Source organism: Armigeres subalbatus, chromosome 2 (genome assembly GCF_024139115.2).
Source record: "Armigeres subalbatus isolate Guangzhou_Male chromosome 2, GZ_Asu_2, whole genome shotgun sequence".
In the NCBI taxonomy this organism is placed as follows: domain Eukaryota; kingdom Metazoa; phylum Arthropoda; class Insecta; order Diptera; family Culicidae; genus Armigeres; species Armigeres subalbatus.
In genome coordinates, this window is record NC_085140.1 from 345,568,543 (window position 1) to 345,593,373 (window position 24,831).

The 24,831-nt window shown below is 43.5% G+C and overlaps 1 protein-coding gene across 3 annotated transcripts in view; it reads left to right on the forward strand.

The window, feature by feature from the left end:
- Nucleotides 1-24,831, forward strand: part of LOC134212895 (inositol-pentakisphosphate 2-kinase) — a 507,776-nt gene that overhangs the window by 93,359 nt on the left and 389,586 nt on the right. For all 3 annotated transcript variants that reach the window (XM_062691194.1, XM_062691192.1, XM_062691191.1), the window contains one exon: nucleotides 16,444-16,521. The gene's annotated coding sequence lies outside the window, so the exon portion shown is untranslated. The remainder of the gene's footprint in view (nucleotides 1-16,443; nucleotides 16,522-24,831) is intronic.

Below are 24,831 nucleotides of genomic sequence, written 5' to 3' on the forward strand. Positions count from 1 at the left end.
TTTTTATTGCTCTCCGTATTCAGCGCAAGGTAAACGTATAGAACGAACGAGGAAATAAATTTATGCTAATGAAGCGATAGACTAAGTTTGCTGAATGAAGAGCTCGACGGAGTCAGTCAGAGGATAAATTCTGTTCTGGGAATTCATTCACCTTCGGGGCGATCGTCGTTCATGTTGGAAAATGTACTCTTTCTAAGCCTGACTAGGTGATGTATGTTCTCTTGTCACTTGGTAATAATTCGTCATAGATCCCCAAGCACAGCAGTTCATTACGACATAAAGTAGCTACATGATTGCCATTCGAGGGTGACATTTAGAAAGAAAACAATTGTTGTGACGACCGATGGGGTGATACCAATGAAATATTAACCGCGCAGTTTAGTTTCCCACGCCAGATGTTGGCAGCTACAGTTCGGTTCATTCGGTTTGGGCCAATATAAATGTTGCTGGCGCATACACACACGTTTGATATGACATTTTTCCATTGAAATCGTATGGTGAACATACATTCATCATAATAATAAAATAACGACTCCGGCTGTGAATGTTTAATTGCGAGACGCACAATGCCGTTCAGTGCGGAGTACATACATACGTTCATCGCCGGCGTGCATAACCATTATTGGAGTATGTAGTCGTACTCGAATATCATCATCGCTGAAGCAGCAGTCTGGCTTAAATTAACTGTTTGTTTAGCTGTCGAATTCGAACTGTGGCATTAGTCGAAGTCGACCCTCGACGATGTTCAATAAGTGGCTGTGGTGGCTGCAACATCGGCAACGTTGCCGATAGCAATGGAGGCAATCGGAAGTGGATTCAAATGTGATAATTTTGATTGTCCTTCCTGAGAATTAACCTGAGCATAAAGTAAAATGAAGTGCACTCTTGTGTTTCAAAATAGGCCTGAAAAATCAATTTTCAGACAATAAATGACAGAATAATTGTAATGAGAACAAAAACACAAGATCTTCTACTTCTACATTCAAATCGTAATTTTGTCTGCTTTCCAACTGAGTTCTATCAGCAGCATTTCCACAGTTATGAGCTGAAAGCTTTTTTTGCCTGCCATTGCATGAGTATGTATGTTTTGTGACAAACACAATGAATACACAATGCCCACTCCCAGGAAATCGAGACTGTTTCCTACCCGAAAACAACCTAGACCGGACCGAGAATTGAACTTCCTATCTCCGGATTTGCAATCCTGCGCCTGTATTACAGCATTGAAGTTCAATAAGAATTCTGTGTATATAAACACATTCATTAAAAAAATCGAACTTATTTCTGGAACTCTATATGGAAATCATTTAGTACCATCAATGGGGGTAATATATTGGGCCAAAATGTGATATGTTCCAAATGTTATGAAGCTCTAGCAGTTAACCTTGGAATTAAAGTGTTAATGGTTAGGTACGATCTTGAATAATAAATTTACCACCGTGTGGATAAAAATAATAAGTGAGGCAAATTCTTTCTTTTTTTTCTTCTTTATTAAAGAGGCTTTCAGCAATTGGCTGGTTCACCTCTTTGAGTGAGGCAAATTCTTCTAAACTATACATAGTTCAAAATTTGCCCATTTTCACCCCACAGAGGGGTTAACATTGGGCCATATAAAATAAGCTCCTCTTGTAGAACACAACTGAGAGAAAAACATTCGCATTAGGTTGTCTCTATGAAATAGGATTCGAGATATTACGTATGTAAATAGTATTTATGATTGTAATTAGATATTCTCAGTACACCGGTCAATTGTTCATGTTTTATTTTATTTGAAATTATTAACTTTCCAGAGGAATTATGCATATTATCTGCAGTAACAGGTTCTTATATAACTTCATTTTTCCCTTTCGAATACCCCTGTTTTATAGTTTCATATGCTACCTTTTAATCACTATTAGTGAATGTTCAAAAATTACGTAACGCTGACGAGGGTATGGCAAGGGTATGGTATGGTGCGTTACGGTTCATACAAAACAAAAACAATCTTATTTACAAAATGTGTTTTGAAGGGGGGGGGGGGGGAGCCTAAGAGTTCCAAATTGCCAACTTTTTCATATGTGTGTGTAGGTGTGTACGCACATTAATTCATCTGGCCCAATCTCGCCCACCTTTTAGCGTGCATTCCCGGGTAGAAACCGTAATATTGATAACAAAACAGGATATTAACTTGTTTTGAATAAGAGTAAAAATAACAAGCGAAAATAACAAAAATTTGCACCGAAATATCATGAAAATATTAAATTTTGCTATTAACAAGAACAAACTAATATCTCAAGATATTGATAAGTTCTTATTAATGGCAAAATCTGATATTTTTTTATATTTCGATGCATATTTTAGTTATTTTTGTTTGTTATTTTTACTCTTATTCCAAACAGGATCATATCATGTTTTGTTATCAATACAGGCCGGACTCTATTATCCGGAGTGTTGAAAAAAATATCACTCCGGATAATCGAGCCATTTTTTTGTTGTTGCTGAAAATATAACTTTTGCTCAAATAATCTTTATTTTGGTTATATAACATCTAATAAAATATCCCGTTGGTCCGTTCATGGGTTCTGACTGCCGTTAGAGGTCAGCGCCGATCCGAAAATCGTCGGCGGCAACGTTTGTCATAATTTTGGTCGGCGATGGCTTTGTATTACGTTGGTAACGTAAAGTTTTTTTTTCAGGTTATTTTAAGACATTTACGGGAGAATCCTTTTAATTTCCCCGGAAAAATCTATTGAGCTGTCCCAGGAGATTCTTCCAAGTTTTTCGAATCTTCAACAGGAATTGCTCTAAAATTTTCACGGGAAATTGTTTAGGAGTTTACCTTTGCCACCGGGCATGCATGCTTCGAATTTAACAGAATTTCCTTGGGTTTTTTTTTAAGTATATTATCGGAATTTTAACTGGATTTTTTTACGGAATTTTTTAGTATTTCTACGTGAAATTTCTTATGTTGTCTATTAGTAATTCTTCGGAAATTCTACGAGATAATTTTCATAAGACGAAGGGTCGTTTGGTTGAAAGTCATTTGACCGAATACCACATGACCGAATAATACGTTAAGCCGAAAGCTATCTAGCCGAATTCCGTTTGTCCGGTACCGTTATTATGTGGAAAATGGTTTGGCGGTACGACCAAACTAGTCATTTGGCCGAAAAACCGTATGCCCTTACAGGTCGTTTGGTCGAATAGGCCTTGTCATCGAAAATTCCATTTGACCAAAACGGTAGTTTAGCAGGAAGGACAATTCGGCCGAAAATGTTATTCGGCTGATCGGATTATACGGCGAAAAACGTCGACCCGTTCAGCCAAACGCCATTTTCGAACAAATAAGCTGTCGGAGCAAACATCGTTTTCGGCCAAAATATCAGTTCGGCTGTATGATCTTCACCCGTACGTCGCAAACCGTTTTCGACCTTATGTCACCTAGTCTGGCCAAGCAGCATTTTCGGATTTATTTTCGGCAGCTCGGGCAAACAACACTATATGTCCATTTCGGCCAAATGGCCCTTTTCTACCAAACGACCATCTAGGTCATTTTGGCTAAATAACCTATTCAACGGATTAATGACATATTCGGCCAAACAACAAACGGCCCTTCCCCGCCACAACATTTGATTTCATCGTGAAGTTCTGTGGATTTCAACAGGAAATCCTAGGAATTTTACGCAGATAATTCTTCGAGATTCCCAAAGTAAATTCTTTATAATTTACTCCGGAAATTTCTGGAATTTGCATTGTTAGTAGCGTCAGTCGTTTTAGCGTATTTGCAAGCCATGTAGTGTGAGTTTGATTCCCGCCCTAGTAAGGAAAAAAACATTTCGTGAAGCGGAAAACGCTCCACTTGTTCACTAGGTGCTGTGTGAATGTCCGTTGTCTAATGCTAAGTGTTAAGTATTCAGTCTGTGCGAGCTCTGGTCAAAGATGGTGATCCTGCCTTTCTGTCTTTCAAATTCTACAAAAAGATCTTTCTAATTTATAAGAAAATTTACTCAGCATTTCAACGGTAGTGTTTTCGAGATTTCGAAGGATATTCTTCAGAATTTTCATTAAAAGTTCTTAGTTTTTACGAAAAGCTTTTTCGATTTTTGAACGAAAAAGTGTAAGGAATTTTCAAGAAAAATAGCCTTTTCACGAGAATCGTCTGGAGTTTCAACGGGATTGCCATGAACTGTCGGCGGCAACGGCGCACACCTCTAACCCAAAAAATGAAAACTTCTAAATTTTATCGTTAAGCACCAAGATTTTTCTGATGCATTTGTTTTTGTATTATGAGTATGCACCTAATGTTGTGGCTTACACATGAATTTATTTCATTTGATTTGATCAAACTAAGGCCTCTGCAGTACATAAAATTCGTCCACATTCAGCTCGGTCAGTATTTGCACGTCGCCAACTTTGTAGTCCACCTCAAATAGAACCATCTTGTTCATTGCGCACCTCGCCTTCTTGTCCCCTGCGGATCCCTATCAGGAACCATTTTCACCGGGTTATTCTGTTACATTCTGAGCATGACATTGTGTATGGATCACCTTGGCCACCGAGTGATTCTTTAGAAAATGAAAATATTCATTTCATAATTAAGGGAATTAATTACGTAACGCAAAAGATGGCCATTTTCAATCCCCCTCCTCCTATGCCACACTTTTTGTAGTCGGTCACCGATAGCCGGTGTAACCTTCCATATAAAAAGTGTTAGAAGGGGGAGGATAAAGGTTCAAAATCGTCAAATTTAGCGTTACGTAATTTGTGAACGAACCCTTTACGGATATTCCGGAGGACCATTTGGTAGCACTTCACTCTCCCTCTCGCAACCCTTTTTGCCTTTCTCGTACAACTAAGTTGTACCGAAAGGCTATCATTTCACTCCGAAAACGAACTTTTTATAGAAGCCTCTGAGACCCATAGTATTATATACCAATCGACTCAGCTCGACGAGCTGAGCACATGTCTGTCTTTTTTTTTTTCTTCCTAAACAATGGAGGGGGAATCTGCTCAACAGACATCCTGGGTTGACCAGGAAGTGCTGGGTTAGGGATTACCTCCAATGAGGGAGGCAGGACTGTATCCCCGACCAGCTTAACCGTTTCCACCAAGCCCATCGTCCCTTCGGTACAACCAGAAAGTAATGCTTCAAAGGGGGGCCAGTGCATAACGCACCCTCGAGGTTAGCTGCGTGTCCTTGCAGCATCGAACATCGTGACTCGCTTTTTTAGAAGAACACCATGGTATCGTGCCAGCGCATTGCCGGCTTTCCAGGTGGCCTTACCACGCCCTATGTCCTCGGAAGGTGGGCAGGGTCGACTTCGCGCCTGCTTCCCTCTGCACGACTGGTATCAAGAATGATGATGCCGCGTGCACCCCAAATTGACCTTTCTGCGATAGGGCCTATTCCCCAGCACACAGAGGGACTTGCCGACGTGGTGCCTACGCCTGCCCCAGCCTTGACGAGGACCCCTTTCCGTCCTCGGGCTCGGAACCCGCCCGGTTGACCGACGCCGCGAAAGCGACGATACCATGTTGTTCTTCACGCTGCCACTTGTTCGATAAAAGGATCGAGTTCGACCACAGGGCACCGGTATGTCCCATGAAGCCGACTCCGAACCCTTGGACCACCTCTTATTTGCGCCTGAACTAGCCATTCCTCGAGTCCACGCGCCACCTTCTGTGTAGCTCCGAGACGATTTGGACGATAGCCGATAAAACGGCGTTCCAGCCAACTTCATCTTTACACATCCTCCGGACTAGGTTGTCCGGGGTAGTGTCCAGACCACATGTGGCAAGCATGTGGTCACGCATTGTGCGAAAACGCGGGCACACGAACAACACGTGTTCCGCCGTTTCCTCTAAACCTACGCACACCGGACACTCGGGCGAGGCCGAGTGTCGGAACCGATGTAGATACTGTCTTAAGCAATCATGGCCTGTAAGGACCTGGGTCAGGTGGAAATTGATGTCCACATGGCGCCTCTTGACTCACGTACGGTATCAACCGGTATCCGGTATCAACCTATGTGCCCATCTACCCTTAGTGGAACTGTCCCACGCATGCTGCCATTTGACCATTGAGGCCAACCTGACAGTCCTACGGATGCCTCTCGTGCCGCGCATTTCGAAGCACTCTATGTCTTCACCGATAACTATGTCGATAGGCATCATACCGGTGATGACGCAAAGTGCATCGTGCGACACGGTACGGTACGCGCTCGCAACTCTTAGGCACATGAGCCTATACGTACTTTCTAACTTCGTTCTGTAGCAGTTAATACGCAGGGCCGTGCCCCAAGCTGGCCCCCATACCTCAGTATGGACAGAGCAACGCTAGCCAGAAGCTTGCGCTTGCTGGCATAAACCGCAGAGCTATTGGACATCATCCGGGACAATGCCGCTATAGCTGTGGCGGCACGCTTGCAGGCGTAATTGACGTGGCTACCAAAGGTGAGCTTATCGTCGATCATTACCCCAAGAGTTTGATGGAGCGTTCAGAGGTGACCGTGCAGTTGCCTGCCCTTATCACCGCTTGTTGCTCCGACTTTCGGTTGTTAACAACAACCACCTCAGTCTTGTGGTGAGCCAGTTCTAATTTCCTGGAACTCATCCACTCCTCCACAATTGCGATCGAGTGGGCTGCAGTCAATTCCACCTCTTCGATCGATTCGCCGTAGACCTCCAGCGTAATATCGTCAGCAAAGCCGACGATTGCCACGCCCACCGGGAACTTCAACCTCAAGACACCGTCGTACATGACGTTCCATAACACCGGACCCAGTATGGAACCTTGCGGAACCCCTGAGGTTATGTCAACGCACTTCCGACCCGCCTCCGTGTCGTATACCAGTACTCGATTCTGGAAGTAGCTTCCGAGAATCTTGTACAGGTACTCAGGAATTCCAAGACGCAGGAGCGCATCTGCAATAGCTGCCCAACTAGCACTATTGAAATCATTCCTCATGTCGAGAGTTACTACTGCACAATAGCGAACTCCCTCCTCTTACGCTGGATAGCTATCTCCGCGGATTTGGTAACCGACAAGATAGCGTCTACGGTCGACTTACCCTTTCGGAAGCCAAACTGGTTACTCCCCGAGCAGCACACATGTTGTACATAGATCACAGTAGCTTATGTGTGACCCGATTTAGTCACAATTGGGTTGCTGTAACCAGTTTCATTAGACTTGTGCTGCTTGGGTCGATAGACCATCCGCACCCTCCGTGCGTATCAACAACCTGTTGAGGATGATCTTCTCGAGCACCTTCCCCGCCGTATCAAGCAGGCATATTGGTCTATATGCCGACGGATCCCCGGTGGTTTTCCGCTTTGGCAATAGGACCAAGCTCTGCCTTTTCCATGCTTCAGGGAAGACTCCTCGTCCAGGCATCTCTGCATGACAGATCTGAACATCTCAGGAGCCTCGGCAATGGCCGCTTTAATGGCCAGGTTCGGAATACCATCCGGTCCTGGCGCCTTACCTACACTAAGGGACTGTGCAATCCCCGCAAGTTCCGCCACAGTTACTCTTCCCTCGTCGGCCACCCTGGCTCCTGGCAGCTCCACGAAGGGAGGCCAGGGGCTTGGGTCGTGACGTGGGAAGAGCCCTGCGATGATCCTCTCCAGCATCTCTGGAGACCGCTCTGTAGGGGCCATCGCCCCACGTGTCTTGGCCATTACGGCCCTATAGGCGTCACCCCATGGATTCGCGTTGGCACTTTGACACAGGCCCTCGAAGCAGGCTTTTTGCTTGATCTAATCTCAGTCTTCAGAGCGGCTCTAGCAGCCACGAACGCCACCCGTCGTTCAACACGCTCCTCTTCTGTGCGTGCTCGCTGCATCCGCCTCCTTGCCCGTAGGCAGGCGCGGCGCAGGTTCGCAATTGCTTGAGTCCACCAGTAAGCCGGTGGCCTCCCATTCCTAGGGTGGACTTTCCTAGGCATGGTGGCATCGCATGCACGCGAGTACTGTTACCAGCTGCTCGCCGCTCAGACCGAGAGTATTGTGCTCGCGGCGGAGCGCTTCCTTAAACACCTCGTCGTCGAAGTAAAATGTCTTCCACATACGAGGACTAGGCCTCGCCCTTCTTCCGTCCGCTGAATGCCGGTCGTATAGTCGATACTGTAGTGATCCGCCAGGTGGTCGCGGTGAGTGTAGCCATCATCTACCCTCCAGTTCGAACTACTCGTTTGGCCAGGGCTCCAGAACGTAACGTCGATAATTGACTGGGCACCGTTCCAGCTGTAGGTACTTTTGGTACCGACATTAGCCAAGTCCACATCCAACATGGCCAGTGATTCCAGCAGGATCTGCCCCGTTGATTCGTGGAATGGCTTTCCCATTCCACGGCCCAAGCGTTGAAGTCCCCCGCTATCACCACCGGCCTACGCCCCATCAAGTTAGCCGTCAAACAATCTAGCATTCGACCGAACTGCTCGATCGACCATCGAGGAGGCGCATAGCAGCTGCAGAAGAAGACCCCGTTGATTTTGGCAATGACGAAGCCCTCGTGTGTCGAAGACACCAACTCTTGGACTGGGTATTTCCCCGTTGTCCATATCGCCGCCATTTTAGACCCATCGGTGACCCAATTACCGTTCCTGGCGGGTACCCGGTAAGGATCTGCTATGATGGCGATATCCGTCCCCCATACAGCAACTGTCTGACACAGCAGTTGCTGGGCTGCATCACAGTGGTTCAGGTTTAGCTGCGTTACCTGCACTGTGATTGGCTGGCACTTCGAACCCCCCATGGGGTGCTTGCTGTTCGCAGCTTTGCTGGAACAGATCAAACAGTTGGGAGGGTTCGTGCAACATTGTGCCTTATGTCCCTCCAATCCGCAGCGTCGACAGAGCTTGCTTCTGTCAGGGCCTTTGCAGTCCCATTGCTTGTGCCCCGGTTCCAGGCACTTGAAGCAAACTTCTGGTTGCTCATATATGCCCACAGGGCATACCGACCACCCCACCTTGACGCTCCCTAACTTGACTACCTTGGAGGCGTCCGCTGTAGGTAGCCGAACCAATGCTACCTGTGTCCCTGCCGGACCTTTCCGTAGCCGAACGGCTGCGGTGGACGCCTCCACTTCGCACTGTCGCCGCAGTGCCGTGACGAGCTCTTCGACTTCGGTGATCTCGTCCAGGTCTTTAACCCTTAGATTCACCTCCGTCGTGAGTGCCCGTACCTTGACCGTCTCGCCTAGGACTTCCTCCGCCAACTTCTTGTAGGCGGCGCCCTTTTGCGAGACGCCCCGCTTTAGCTCGAGGATCATCTCGCCCATCCGAGTACGTCTTATTCGACGTACGTCGGCGCCGAGGTCACCGAGCTTGACGTCACTCCTCATCGCCTTCAAGACGTCCGAGTACTTAGCCTCGTCCGTTTTGATGACTAGGGCATCGCCCCTGGAGCGATTGGCGCCTACCCTAGACTTCTTGCTACCCTCATTCGCCTGGGCCTTCTTTTCGGCCCTTGACGTCTTCGGTTTCCTCTTGTTCTTGACCAAGGTCCAGGAGGCGTCATCCCCCTCTATTTCCCTGGTCTGGGGCGGCTGAGAGCTCTCAGCCTGCCGTAATCCCTTACCACCGTCTTTCCTGGGTGGACGGACCTTTCCAGGTCCTTCCTCCCCGGGTTTTGGAGGTACCTGGCCGGGGTTCAGCTTCCCAGCCCCACTACCCTTGTTCGGGGTAGTAACCCTCCGCGTTTGGGGCGGCCCCAGGGAGCTCATCCCTGGAGACTGTCTCCCCGTTTTGTGTCTGCTCCTTTGGAGCAGCCACCCCGACGATGCCTGCAAATACTTGAGCCTCAGTCTTGGTAGACTTTGGCACCACCATCTTCGCTGGCACGCCCTCGATCGATTCGACCTTGCCCAAATCCGCGAATTCTTGGGCCTCAGTCTGGGTAGACCTCGACTCCATGGATTTCACGGGTTCGAACTTGGCCGTCCCGACCGCCGTTTCCAGCTTGGCGTCCAACATCGACTTTCGAAGTTTCTGCAAGCTCCTCTTGAGGTCCTTACTGATATTATGCTTCGATGACGCAAAGTCGATGATGGCGTCCAGCTGTTCCGTCGCCACCTCGAAGGCCGAGAGCCCATCGCGTTTGCGGTTCATCGCCTCCACAAGCCATGGGCCGTCAATAACCTCTACCGGCGTTTTTTAGCCGAGAGGAAGGTTAAGTGACCCACGCTGGCGCTGCGCACGGAGCTTCCGACTATTGCCTCTGGCCTCCTGGGCGGAGACCTGAACAACCCACCTCTTGCGAAGGGGTTGTCGCCTACACTACTACCACTAGTTGAAGAATTGTCTTGGTTTTCCATTTTGATCCCACGAGTTGCTCGGGAAAGAGGTCCACCACGCCAGAGCCCAGCATGACGCGGTGAGGGACAATTACTGTGGGGGTGCCCAGGTACCCCACAGGCTCCGTTAAAGGCCTAGCTTATTATTTCACCCCCTGGCCATGCATCCCCTCGGCACGGGTCGCTTATCGCCTTGGGATTAGGGGTTAGGGACGATGGTCCCGATCTAACTTGCAGTGGCCATGGTCAAGCCCTTGGACAAAGTCCCTGCTGCCCCGCCGTGTGTATGTATGTGTGTATGTGTGTGCACAAAAGCTATAAAAAACATTAGACAACTTTTCGTATAAAAATCCTTAACCGATTTTCTCGCAACAAGTTTCATTCGACAGGGGACAAAGCCTTGTTGATTTTATAACGATCGGTTATTGCGTTTTAAAGTTATGAAGAAAATCGAACCATATAAACCCCATATAAGGTTGGTGTCTTAACTAAATGCGAGAAAGGCATCACCAACGCTAGGTGGATTAATCTGGGTTTCATGTAAGGTTTATTTTTTTTTGTACGGACCGTATCGCTTGATCTGACTTCCTCCCTCCCCCTAAAGCGTTACGTAATTTGTGAACAGTCCCTTAGGAAATCGAGAAAGGCACTATCATTACTACGTGTCTTGCACATATTGGATACGTTACGGATACACACAGATAATACATTCTATTTTTGAAAGATGGGTAAAAATATTACTCCGGATAATCGAGCCATTTTCTCCGGATAAACGAGCCTCCGGTTAATCGATCCTCCGGATAATCGAATCCGCCCTGTATTGTAATACAAGTTTGTTCGAGCAATAGTTTTACATTCAAATTCCTAGCATTATGATACGATTACAATTAGCTCTTGGAACTTGTTTTGCGATTTGTTAGACGTGAGTTTTCATCAAGATTCGAAACAGTTTCTGAGATATTAAGAGTGGAAACATTTTTCTTACCCCTAGGCTCAATGACACCCAGAACGACAGTAGTTTATATTATTCAATTTAGCGTATTGATATAGCACACGATTAGAATTTTCCTGTGAAATGTAAAAAGTCGAATGCCGTGGAAATTCCGAAAAAAATCGAAATTCGAAGAATCTTCCGAGGAATTTTCATAGAAATTGCAAAGGAAATTTTATTGAAAGAATTTTGAAGAGTTTGCCCAGAAACTCCGAAGAATGTGTCTGAGGATTTCAAACAATTTCGTGAAGGAATTTCAAAAAATTGCCAAAGAAAGGTTTTGTGAAAAAAACAATTTCAAAGATTTTGCCGAGGAACTTCTGAAAAATTTTCCTAAGGAATTGCGAAGAAATTCTCGAGGAAACTTTTGAAGAATATTCTGAAAAAAAAAAATCGAATAATTTGGCAATGAAATTCCCAAATATTTGTTGGGAAAACCATGAAGAATCTTCCGAAATGCTGAGGATATTTTGACGCATTCGCCTGGGAAATCCCGAAGAATTTACCGAAGAATATCTGGAGATTTTTCCGAGTAAATCCTAAAAAAATTACCGATGGAATTCCCAAGTGCTAGCCGAGGAAATGCCGAGGAATTTACGGAGGAAAATACGAAATACTTGCCTAAGAACTTCCAAAGAGTTTTCTGAAGGAATATCAAAGATTTTGCTTAGGATAATCCGAAAAATTTCCCGAAGAAATTTGAATGCATTTTTCAAGGAAAATTCAAAGTATTTGCCGAGGGAATTTTGAAGAATTTGCTGAGAATATTTCGAAGAGTTTGCCGATTAACATGCAAAGAATTTGCTGAGGCACTTTTGAAGAATATCCTGAAGAAATTTCGGAGAATTTCTGGAGGGAATTCCGACTAACTTTTCGGGGAAATCCCGAATAGCATCCCGAGGAAATTCGAAGGACTTTTTCCGAAGAAGAATTTCTGAAGAATTTTCCTAACGAATTCCGAAGAATTTCCCGAGGGGGTTCCGAGAACTTTCAGATCAAATTATAAAAAAAAATCCTGGAAAAGAAAAAGAATTTCGTTAAAAGTTTATTTATTTATTACCAGACTAAGGCCAGAGTGGCCTGTGCTGCACATAAAAGTCTTATCCATTCAGCTCGGTCCATGGCTGCACGTCGTCAAGCAGTCTGCAGTCTGCGGCGGGTCCGCAAATCGTCCTCCACCTGATCGATCCACCTTGCTCGGTGTGCACCTTGCCTTCTTGTTCCCGTCGGATCGTTGTCGAGAACCATTTTCACCGGATTACTGTTCGACATTCTGGCTACGTGCCCGGCCCACCGCAGTTTTCCGATTTTCGCGGTGTGAACGATGGATGGTTCTTCCAACAGTTAATGCAACTCGTGGTTCATTCGCCTCCTCCACGTACCGTCCGCCATCTGCACCACACCATAGATGGTACGCAGCACTTTCTTCCAAAAACTCCCAGTGCGCGTTGGTCCTCCACGAGCATCGTCCAGGTCTCGTACCCGTAGCGAACTACCGGTCTCATAAGCGTTTTGTAGTTACGTGCCATAATATCAATGTCGTCGGCGAAACCAAATAACTAGACGGACTTCGAGAAAATCCCTGCCCTTCGTATTACTCGTTCGAGAGCGAGTAGGATAGCAGACTCGAAAGACCATCACCTTGTCGTCACCCTCTGCGCGTTTCGAAGGGACAATGCCCCTGAAACTCGAACTACGCACATCGCCCGATCCATAAATCCCGGCTGGTAATTACCCAGTGCAGCTCTCTAGCCAGTGCCTCACCACCGTGTTTAAACAGCTCTCTTGGTAGTTGGTCAACTCCAGGGGTTTTATTGTTTTCTAGCCGGCCAATCTCCTCCTGGATTTCCTGGAGATCCGGAGCCGGAAGTCGTATGTCCTGCGCGCGTGCTCCTAGGTTCATTACCATACTACCACCGTTGTCTGCCACATCGCCATTCAGGTGCTGAGACATACTGCAACGAGGTAGTGGTCGGATTCAATATTCGCACTGCGGTAAGTGCGTACGTTCGTGATGTCGGAGAAGAATTTATCGTCGATTAGAATGTGGTCGATTTGGTTTTCCGTTTCTTGATTAGGTGATTTCCTCGTGGCCTTGTGGATATTCTTGGGAGGGAAGAAAGAGCGTCGGACTTCCATGATGCTATAGTTGAAGAATCGGCATTTTATGCTCAGCTTGCACATCCTTGCGTTGATCGGCTGCCACCCAATCACACGTTGGCGCATCTTGCCCAGCACTATGAAGTCGGTTCCCAGCTCCTGGTGCCACAGCTTTTGTAGAAGGTAGCCACTCGATGCCCGATTTCCTGTCCAGCAGATTTCCTGCAGCGCTACGACGTCGAAGTTGCGGGGATGTTAAAAGTATATGAGATATTTTTCATATTTCAAAAAATTCCAGGGAACCATTGTGGAAATAACATTTTAGCCTTTCTCGTATACAAAGTATACATTAAGGCTATAGGATCACTTCAAACCCGAACTTTTGATAGAAGGCTCGGAGACCCATAGTGGTATAAGGTACACCGGGGCAAGTTGAAATGCGGGGTAATTTGAAACGGAAGCTGTAACTGTAACTTACCCCGTTAGGTATTCATTTAATGTTGAATGAGCATAATGATTATGAAAAATCGATGGCAGATTCGTTTTATTTTTTGCATTTTGGTCACTTGAAATTGCCCCGCATTCTTAGCTCATGGGGGCAACTAGAAATACGTGATGCGGGGCAAGTTGAAACAACGATTCAAAACGACACCCTCGCAATTAAATTTAATATTTTTTTTCAGAATTCCACATGATCCGTAAATACATTTGAAAAACGTAAATTTACAAAATGGTCCAAACTTCTGAAAATAAATTTCCGCTCATCCCGTCGTAAATGCAACCCTTCTACTATATCCACTAAAGAATAGAATGAAAAGAGGTCATGTTTATTAAATTTGCATGGTCTAGTTTTGAGATTCATAATCTACTTTTCCTCGCAGTAATAAAACATAGAGTATGTAAACATTTCGTTAACTCCCCTTTCGCTTCCCCAGTCCTCTATTTCTACAATCGAGAAGTTTATGAAAGATACGCTAATTAATTTGTGTGAATTTATAAAGAAGCGAAAGAAAATCACTTCTCGTTTCTAACTCCTCAAATCTCACTTCTCCTTTCCTACTGCTCACTTCTCACCTCTCAATTTTCACTTTTTCATTTTTCTCACTCACTTTTCACTTCTAATATAACACTTCACATTTCTCACTTATCACATCTACCTTTCCTGTTATCACTCGTCAATTCACTTCATACTTCTTATGTGTCTAAATGTTTCCTCACTTTTCGGTTTTCGATTTATTTTCACCTTCCACTTTTCACTTTTTACAAACGGCATTTGGTTAAATGGCGTTCGGCCAAACGTAATTTGGCACCATTGTGCTGCTCAAGAAAATAAGTGAAGACAACACGGCTAGGACGTACCGGCCCAATCGCTGCTCAACAGCGATTATGCATAGCCCCCTCGACAAACCATTCGGTCGCTCGACTTCAACGAGGAACTCATCGCTTCAGTTCGTCCACTTCTCGGCTACTCATAAATGGGCGCCTCTCTCGTTCGATCGAGATTACTCGTTTAGTGCGGCAATCGGACGTGTACCTGTCCAGTGACCATATGTACCTCTTCATCCTATATCGCTGGTGAGTCGGCTAGAGCAAGTGTGTGGAGAGGATTTACTTGTTGTCTAGTGAAGTTACGCCGACGACATCGGCGTTATCGTTATCGTTGTGGTCTTGCCTCTGCATATCCACGTACCGTCGTGCGGGGCTTATTTTGACAAATCAGGGGCTACTTTGGACATTTTAAAACAGGAATTATAACGAAGATAACAAAAAAATGTCATTATCACCAATAGGGTGTCTTGTTGATAGTTGGATTGCAACTTTCTGTTTCAAATTTGGTATTTATCCCGTTTAATTTAAAAAAATCAAAAATCCAAAGTAGCCCCCGGAGTCAAAAGAAGGCCCACGTGACGGTATTGTCTATGGATAGGATATTGTGATATAAGTAGGGATATTTTATCTGCACAAATGAGAACTAGAAGATATTTTTTTATGTTCATAGAAATTTTGAATTACTTGGGGAAAATTTTATATTTATTGATTGTTTTTGCCCTAATTTCTTTAATGGCAAAACTCTGTTTTATGGGCATTTTTTTTAAGTTTTTTTTAGTCACGGGAACTTTTTCTGAGTTTCCATATGAAGTAGTTCTGAACTTATATGGGAATTTCTTTTGAATTCAAACGGGATTTGTTTTTAAAAATTTACTCAACTTTAAATTAACTCATCATTTTTACTTTGACCTTTTACCGTCTAAATCTTTCATTCTTTTAATTATATTGTTGTTTACATTTTCAAGATTTTGTCCCATTCTAGAACCTCAATACAATTTATAACAGATCAACGGTTTGCATTGCACCCATTTTATAATGCCACCTTTGACAATGATCAATCTGACATGTGTTTTTTGGCAATCAGACCATGAACTCACTCAAATCTAACCCAATTAAAAAAGCGAAACATATACAACTCGTTTATTACTCGACTATCATATTGCCCCGAGTCAATTAAAGAGCAAATTAAGTTGTCAATTTACCACATCCACCGAAAAGTGTATACGCCGTCTACATATATGGCGTGTTGTTCTATACTTGCCGCGCATCGTTCTATCAATTGACCGCGCATACTGCTGCTGTTGTTGTTACTCTATTTGCAATTCACCGATTCGAGAGAGTAGCGTTCATTTCATTTGAGATGCTAAACAGCTAAGGCACCGATTCCCACTTTGCATTATTGTCGGGGCAGCGAACGCCAATAGACAAGCCAAATCAGCATATGAATAGATTGTACTTTTGAGTTCACGTGTACGAGCGTATGTGCTCCAAGTACATACGTGCCCGATACATGCCGCTGGCCTAGCGAAAGACATGATGCGTCGATGAACGTATTATGATGATGATGATGAGCAGCCAACCGATGAGCTGAGCAAAAATTGAAAAAGCACGACCCCGAAACAAAGCTTGCGCGATGCGATAGTGACGGCGCACGTTTCGCCGGTGTGGCGATATATTGCAATGTTTTAATTTAGTTAATTCCAGCGCTGAGGTATTCATTGTAAATAATTGACTGTTTGTTTTGTTTCAGAACTATTTGCCGTTGCTCTGGTTAACGTTGCACCTTTTGTTCTGAGTCCAAACAAACGCGCGGGATTCTTGGAATCAGGTGAGTTTGATAATATTTGCGCATTTCCATTTAAATTTTAGATGTGTCTTGTTTTCGTCTAAACATTTTCACTCCTCGACTGTTATTGTTCGAATGGTGCAAGTATTAACATTAATTTATCTTTTAAGTCTACTAATATCATTATTCTTATATTTTTATTCTCAATCATCATACAGGTTCTCCGAACAGAAAAAACATTTTAGCAGGAAACCTAATTGTACTCCAACAATGAAGTCTATTTCAGCTCACTCATACATAATAAAAATTTGCTTCAAACTTCTTGAAATGGATATAGCAGTTTCTCAAACAAATGATTCAATTGTTCTCCAACAATAAAGTCTATTTCAGCTCACTCATATATAATATAATACAAATATGCTTCAAATTTGTTTACGCTCAAAATAACAAGTTAACACTTACGTCACCTCACTAATTTTGCGTAATTCTTATGCCAATATTTACATTTCACCGATAAATCAATGTTATTGTTATGCCAGCTTATCCTCTGCGTAATAAGTATTTTTAACGCAGTGATTTATCCACCTAGTTGTGATTTTACCTTTCAGGGAAATATCCGGCATCATAGTGCACTTATGTTTTTATAAATAATTCGATGTCTTCTACCAAGCTATAGTATTGAAAGTGGAATATTTTGTTTGATCATTCATATTTTGTTTGTTGATGTAGGAATTGGGACTGGTTAAATTTGGAAGAGAGCTGTTCTGGTTCAGCTGTTTTTAGATGCGACATTGGCCAACTCGATACACTGCGACTTTATTCATTCTATCATTTTGATTTATTTCTTATTCTTATGAATTCGTTCAGTTATATGCACGCATGTTAACTAAAATAACGGAAGTAACTGATGCTTTACTCCTTTCAACCGTTCGATAACTGCAACATGTTTACTTTTCAATTTGTTAATGGCGTTCGATAACAGTCACGAATTTTTGACGTCAAAGCTTATGCCAAACGGTGACTCTGTCTGTAGCGCAATAATGAAGCTGTCCAGTGGCGCCGGGAGTGGGTAGGACAAGTAGGACATGTCCTACGCATGAATATTCCTGGGTGGGACAGTCAAGGCGTTGTTCTACCCATATCATCTAGGTAATTATTTTAACTGCAATGCTGTCTGGTCGGTCTCATTTCTAGATCTACAGATATATCATCAGACATTGCACAGTTTAACGTATATAGTTTTTGTTTGAAGTCATTGTCCTGTTGTTAGGAAAAAAGAGATTTTCAAGTCAATCTGACTTTAAACAGTAATCATAGTTGATCCTATAAAGAAGACTTCAGGAAGTACTTTTGAATCTCAAAAGCGTTCTAAGATGTCTTTTGGTTTCCAGAGGTAAAAAAGTTGATGGAATCTGAAAGTGTAATTATTTCAAAATTTTCAAAATTTTCAGTCATTGAATATAATCATATCAATTTTAAATGGATTAACGGGTAAAAGCTTTGTAGAAACCTTAAAGGATTTATTGAACTCTAAGGAATCACAAGCACCTATAAGCCACGAGGGGTTCTGAACTCCCCAAATCGTACTGGTAGAGAATCTGTACGAGCCTCAAAAATGTCTGAAAGTTAATGAAAAGTCCAAGAAGTTAGTAATAATTGCTTGGAACCATCGAAGATTTAGATAATTTTGTGGGGTCCGTGACATCTATTGGAAGCTTGTAATGATTTTTGAAAATCAGAAGCATTTCAGGATTAACTGTGGAACAAAAGATCGAAGACAAAAAGACGCAAAGACAATAGGTCAAATGGACAAGTAGATGGGGCAAAAGTTCGAAAGGGCAAAATTAAAAAATATCTGTCTTATTTTCATGGGCAGTTATTATTTATTCAGACTAAGGCCGAAGTGGCCTGTGCGGTATATAAGAGTCTTCTCCATTCGGCCCGGTCCATGGCTACACGTCGCCAACCACGCAGTCTACGGAGAGTCCGCAAGTAATCTTCCACCTGATCGATCCACCTTGCCCGCTGCGCACCTCGCCTTCTTGTGCCCGTCATTTTCACCAGGTTACTGTCCGCCACTCTGGCTACATGCCCGGCCTACCGCAGTCGTCCGATTTTCGCGGTGTGAACGATAGATGGTTGTGTTGTTCATTCGCCTCCTCCACATGCCGTCTGCCATCTGCACCCCACCATAGATGGTACACAGCACTTTCCCTTCGAAAACTCCCTGTGTGCGTTGGTCCTCCACGAGCTTCGTCCAGGTCTCGTGTCCGTAGAGGACTACCGGTCTAATGAGCGTTTTGTAGATTGTCAGTTTGGTACGGCGGCGAACTCTATTCGATCGGAGCGTCTTGCGGAGTCCAAAGTACGTACGATTTCCAGCCACTATGCGTCTCCGAATTTCTCTGCTGGTGTCATTTTCGGAAGTCACCAGTGAGCCCAAGTACACACATTCTTCTACCACCTCGATTTCGTCACCACCGATGCAAACTCGCGGTGGGTGGCTCACATTGTCTTCTCTTGAACCTCTTCCTATCATGTACTTCGTCTTCGACGTGTTGATGACTAGTCCGATCCGCTTAGCTTCCCTCTTCAGTCTGATGTAGGCTTCCTCCATCTTCTAAAAGTTACGTGCCATAATATCTATGTCGTCGGCGAAGCCAAATAGCTGGACGGACTTATTGAAAATTGTACCACTCGTGTTAATCCCTGCTCTTCGTATTACCCCTTCCAAAGCGATGTTGAATAGCAGACACGAAAGACCATCACCTTGCCGTAACCCTCTGCGGGTTTCGAAGGGACTCGAGAATGACCCTGAAACTCGAACTACGCACATCACCCGAACGCTTTGATCAACCGTGTCAGTTTATCCGGAAATCCGTGTTCGTGCATTAGCCGCCATAGCTTTTCCCGATCGATTTTATCATATGCGGCTTTGAAGTCGATGAATAGATGATGCGTGGGCGGGCACGTTGTATTCGCGGCATTTCCACAGTACTTGGCGAATGGCGAATACCTGGTCCTTGGTGGACCGTTCGCCCATAAAACTCGCCTGGTACTGCCCCACGATCTCTATTGCCATTGGTGTTAGTCGGCGGCATAACAATTGCACGGTATTTGCTACAATCAAGCTTATCCCCCTTTTCGTAGATGGGACACACGACACCTTCCATCCACTCCTGCGGAAAAACTTCCTCCTCCCAAATCTTGGCAATGACCCAGTGCAGCGCTCTAGCCAGTGCCTCACCACCGTGTTTAAATAGCTCTCCTGGTAGTTGGTCAACCCCAGGGGCTTTGTTGTTCTTCAGCCGGCCAATCTCCTCCTGGATTTCCTGGAGATCTGGGTTTTGTCTGTTCCGCGCCTGTTTAAATCGTGCCTCGTTCGCCCTCGTGCGGTGTTGCAGCACGCTCACATTCGCCGTCTTACCAGTCGTTTCTCTGATCCGGGGCACCGTGCCAAGTGCAGCGGTTGCGGAGCTTCCAATGGCGGATCGCATATCTCTCCAGCCATCTTCAAGAGAGGCTGCGCCTAGCTGCTCTTCCGTTGGAAGTACCATTTCCAGCTGCTGCGCGTATTATTGGGCTAGTTTTGTAGTCTTATAGCCGCCCAATGTTAAGCCGCGGCGTCCGACTTCGACGCGTGTTGTACACCGTCGAGAGTTTTGAGCGCAGGCATACTGCAACGAGGTAGTAATCGGATTCAATATTCGCACTGCGGTAAGTGCGGACGTTCGTGATGTCGGAGAAGAATTTACCGTCGATTAGAACGTGGTCGATTTGGTTTTCCGTTTCTTGGTTAGGTGATCTCCATGTGGCCTTGTGGATATTTTTGCGGGGAAAGAAGGTGCTTCGGACTACCATTCCGCGGGAGGCTGCGAAGTTTATGCATCGTTGGCCGTTGTCATTCGATACGGTGTGCAGACTATCCGGTCCGATGACCGGTCTATACATTTCCTCCCTTCCTATTTGTGCGTTCATCGATGACGATTTTGACGTCCCGCAGTGGGCATCCATGGTATGTCTGCTCCAGCTGTGCATAGAAGGCTTCTTTTTCGTCGTCGGGTCTCCCTTCGTGTGGGCAGTGCACGTTGATGATGCTATAGTTGAAGAAACGGCCTTTAATCCTCAGCTCGCACATCCTTGCGTTGATTGGCTGCCACCCAATCACGCGTTGGCGCATCTTACCCAGCACTATGAAGCCGGTTCCCAGCTCGTTGGTGGTGCCACAGCTTTGGTAGAAGGTAGCCGCTCGATGCCCGCTTTTCCACACTTTCTGTCCTGTCCAGCAAATCTCCTGCAGCGCCACGACGTCGAAGTTGCGGGGATGTAATTCATCGTAGATCATCCTGTCGCAACCTGCGAAACCTAGCGACTTGCAATTCCATGTTCCAAGCTTCCAATCGTGATCCTGTATTCGTCGCCTAGGGCTTTGCCGATTATATCGAGTCGCATTATCTCTTATATTGGTCGTAATGATTGGTTTTCCAGGCGGCTCATTGGGCCTGCGCAAACCTCCTGTCTCGTCGGAGGGCCGTCGTGTCAGGGCTGTTTAGCGTTCCACCTAACACCAGGACTTGGGCTTGTGCGATTTGAGCGGCACACGGTCGCTTTGGTGGGGCCTACTTGCGGATACATGCAGCTTTTTTAGAGGTTTAACAGGGCCCACTGTCAAACCCCACCACATCCGAGGCAAGCCCCACAACTCGCAGATGGCCTGGGGAGGGATCGTCAAGCCCTGGGACATAGTCCATGCTGCCCACATTCATGGGCAGTTATCTAACCAATTTTCAGTGAGTGTGCGGCAGCCACTTGGCGAGGAATAATATGCAGATTTTTTTCTCTTCTCGTGAGACAGACAGTTGCTGTCAAAATAAGCGCGATTCATTATAAGCCACTGGAGTGTGTAGAGTTTTATATTACTTATATATTTAGTCGCTTTTCAATGTTATAGATTATCATCCCTGCTATTTCAATTTTCTTTTTCAACGGAAATCATGAAGACGCAGAGAATTGCTCGATCTCTTGGACCAACGATTGTTTAATTAATTTTCCTCTCTTTATCCTAGTAGATTGACTGTGATCACCATCGTTTTAATTAAAATAGCTACTACCAACTATGAAATGTTCAATCATTTGGAAATGCAATATATTCTGAAAATCGAAGAAAATTTTACAAATTATGTGAGGATCCTGTTCGGAAGGTCCAGAAGCCCAATTTTTGTATTATTAAATTGTTGAAACTGGCAACACTTGTGGTCACGTTACGGTAACGGTTGGGACAACGATTTGACGGACATGTCAGAATGACGGTTCGCTGGAATGACGACTGATCAAAACGTTCAGATGTCAAGCTACTTTCTATTATCTAAGAGAAAAACGTGCTAACTATATTGTTAAACTCAAATGGTAAAATTCTATTAAATATGTGAATTTCTTTCCCTAATCTAAAGTGAAATTATCTTACAGCTAACTAAATTCGATTTGTAATCCTAAACAATTGTTCCTTATAAAAAAAGTTAATTTCATGCAAATTGTAAGAAAAGGATCCCTATAGTTAGAACTTAACCTAAAATTTAGACTAATCCTGCAGAAAACGATCATAAGACACAGAGTACGATTGAATTGTCCTTAAACACATGCAAACCGAATGGAAAACTTGTTCTATGCAACTAAAATTAATTAAACAATAAAATTACAGCAAAAGCTAGTCTACAATCACATAACAAAAGTGGATCTTAGAACAAAATCCCCATCAAAAAGTTGACCCCTTTTCGGTGCGCCAAAACTGTTATAACGAGCGTCGGGAACATCGTTCTGTCATTCTCAAATGTAAACAAATACCATATGATCAGAAAATTAGAACACTTTGTTTCAAAGAGTACAAAGGTCAGGATAGACAACCGATGTGTGGAGAAATTCAGTTTTAGCATGCATATATTTTAAACATTATCGAGAAATGGGAGATAATATCCGAAAACAAATCTCTTCTGCGCTTCTCACAACAATGGACAAGATATAAAATCAATATCGATATTTTCTTTATCTAAAACAGCTATTTTCAGGCGATTTTATAACAATATCTTTTTTCTACCGATTACTAGTATCGAAAATGAAATGATCCTAAAACCGGTTCAATAAGTTTGTGTATGAATTGAAGAAAATTGAAGTTTTTTCAAAAAGTGTTAATTAATATGTCGTTTAAAACTGTACTACATTAGAAACTAATCTGTGAATATGCAGTTTTGGTTTTTTTCAACAGGATGGCGAGGGATACACCAATGTTGGTTTTCAACTTGCAAAAATGAATTGCGAAATGAAATGAGAAAAAAAAACAAACATTTTTCAAAATTAAAGTTTTATTATTGACTAGATGTCATTCTTGTTAATACTTTTATTCCGTATAGACTGCAATGTTGAATATATGTATATCCTCTAACCTAAATCATTAACCAAGTATACGAAAGCAAACTCACGGGACGGCGTCACGAGGTGTTTTTAGTTTGGAATAATAATGATATAGTTCATTGATGATCAACGATGTTTCTGACTATTTTGAGAATTGAAAAGCTGTTTGAACACTAATTTACTTGATACGCTATAACTAAGCATTAGGTTAATTTGAATAACTTGACGCATTGCTTGATAATATTCTGGTAATAAAATTTCCTAATTTGTACCGATAAGGGGAAATATTGATTTCATTTATTGTTCAAACAGTAAAACACTGATATTGTGAACCAATACACCCGATTCTGTTTTTACACGGATTTTTTTTTACACGGCCGTGTAAAAAAAATCCCATACAAAATTTTTGCAAAGTTGCTCCATTTTGCATGATTCATCGAGAAATCATGAAACTTTTTTTATGCGGATTTTCGAATTTTGAACTGAACATTTTTTTTACACGCATCCCCCGTGTAAAAAAAATAATCGGGTGTATTGAAATACTTCATTTAAAAGTTTGGTGTTACTGTAGTATGATAAATCGAAGTTTCATGTAGTTAATTACAGAGTTTCAAAGGATAAATCGTATAATTATGTTAATAATAAATTTTATAATAATCATATAATTTTATAATGATTGTGTCTGACATTCATGAGTCGATATTGAAAGGAACAGTCGATTCATGGAAACATCGAGATGTGGAATAAAAAATCCTTGAAAAGCTCTTTGGAAGGACCATCACAGTAACCCAGAAAACATGTTTATGGAATAATTTTCTTCCATGAGTCGACATCGAGTCATAGAACATCGAGTCATGGAGGTTAGACTGTAATCATTTTATATTCAATGATCCAATGGTCTATGTTCTATTTGAGGCAACGAAGTTCGATTCTTTTATTTGACATTTTTCGCAAGGTTATACAGAAAGAAAGATTTTATCTCAATAATAGAGAGTTTCTTTACTATGTGCGTCTTCCTCTTCTTCCTCTGTGTCTGGGGGCTTGCATTGTTGCTTACTTTTCTGATTCACAGTGACCGGTTAACGGTGACATCAAGATCAACGAATACGAGAAGTCGTTGAATCTCGACCGCTAGAGTTACCGTATTGTTAGCCACTCCGTTTTGAACGTCGAATTCTACGTGACATAGTTGAGCAAAATTCCTAAAACAGTTCTGCATAGTCAATCGCAATTTGATTGGTTCTAATGATCGATCACGGTGACAAGTTTGTGCTTGATTTACAAGAATTTTTGGAACAAACGATCTTGTTTGGTCAACAATGGCAAGCAATTGTGAGAAGTGCACCCTGCCCATCGTCATCACCGATCTCCGTACTGTGTGTGAAGGCAATTGCGCCAAATGTTTCCACGCTAGCTGTGTTGGTGTCACTGAAGCTGACCTGTGTGCTTTATCAAGCAATATTATTTGGATGTGCGATAAATGCATGATGCTGTTTTATAAAAACAGGGAACGAACGTATATTGATGTGGCCACTAATACCGAATCTACGATTGAAGTCGTAAGAAGAAGAAGAAATAAGAAACCTGAAGGAAACTGTTGCGGGCATATTACAAACACTCGCAGACACTGGCGGAGACAGAGGAGGGGCGCCACGCGATGCAATCACACCATTGGTCTCGAAGGCTATTGTTCTTGCAGGCCTGGTAGCGAGTCACTTTTTAGTGACTTGGTCACTATTTTGAGTCTAGTCACTAAAAAGTCACTATTTGCATCCAAAAGTCACTAAAGTCACTATTTTTAGGAAAATAGTCACTAAATTCACTATTTTCGCACCACCTATTGAAAAAAAAGTTCAAAATAAAAATCATTTGTACCTACTTTTATTATCAACCGAATCGAAAGTAAATTTTTTGCAATTCCTGATCATAATACCTGGTTTATAGTTG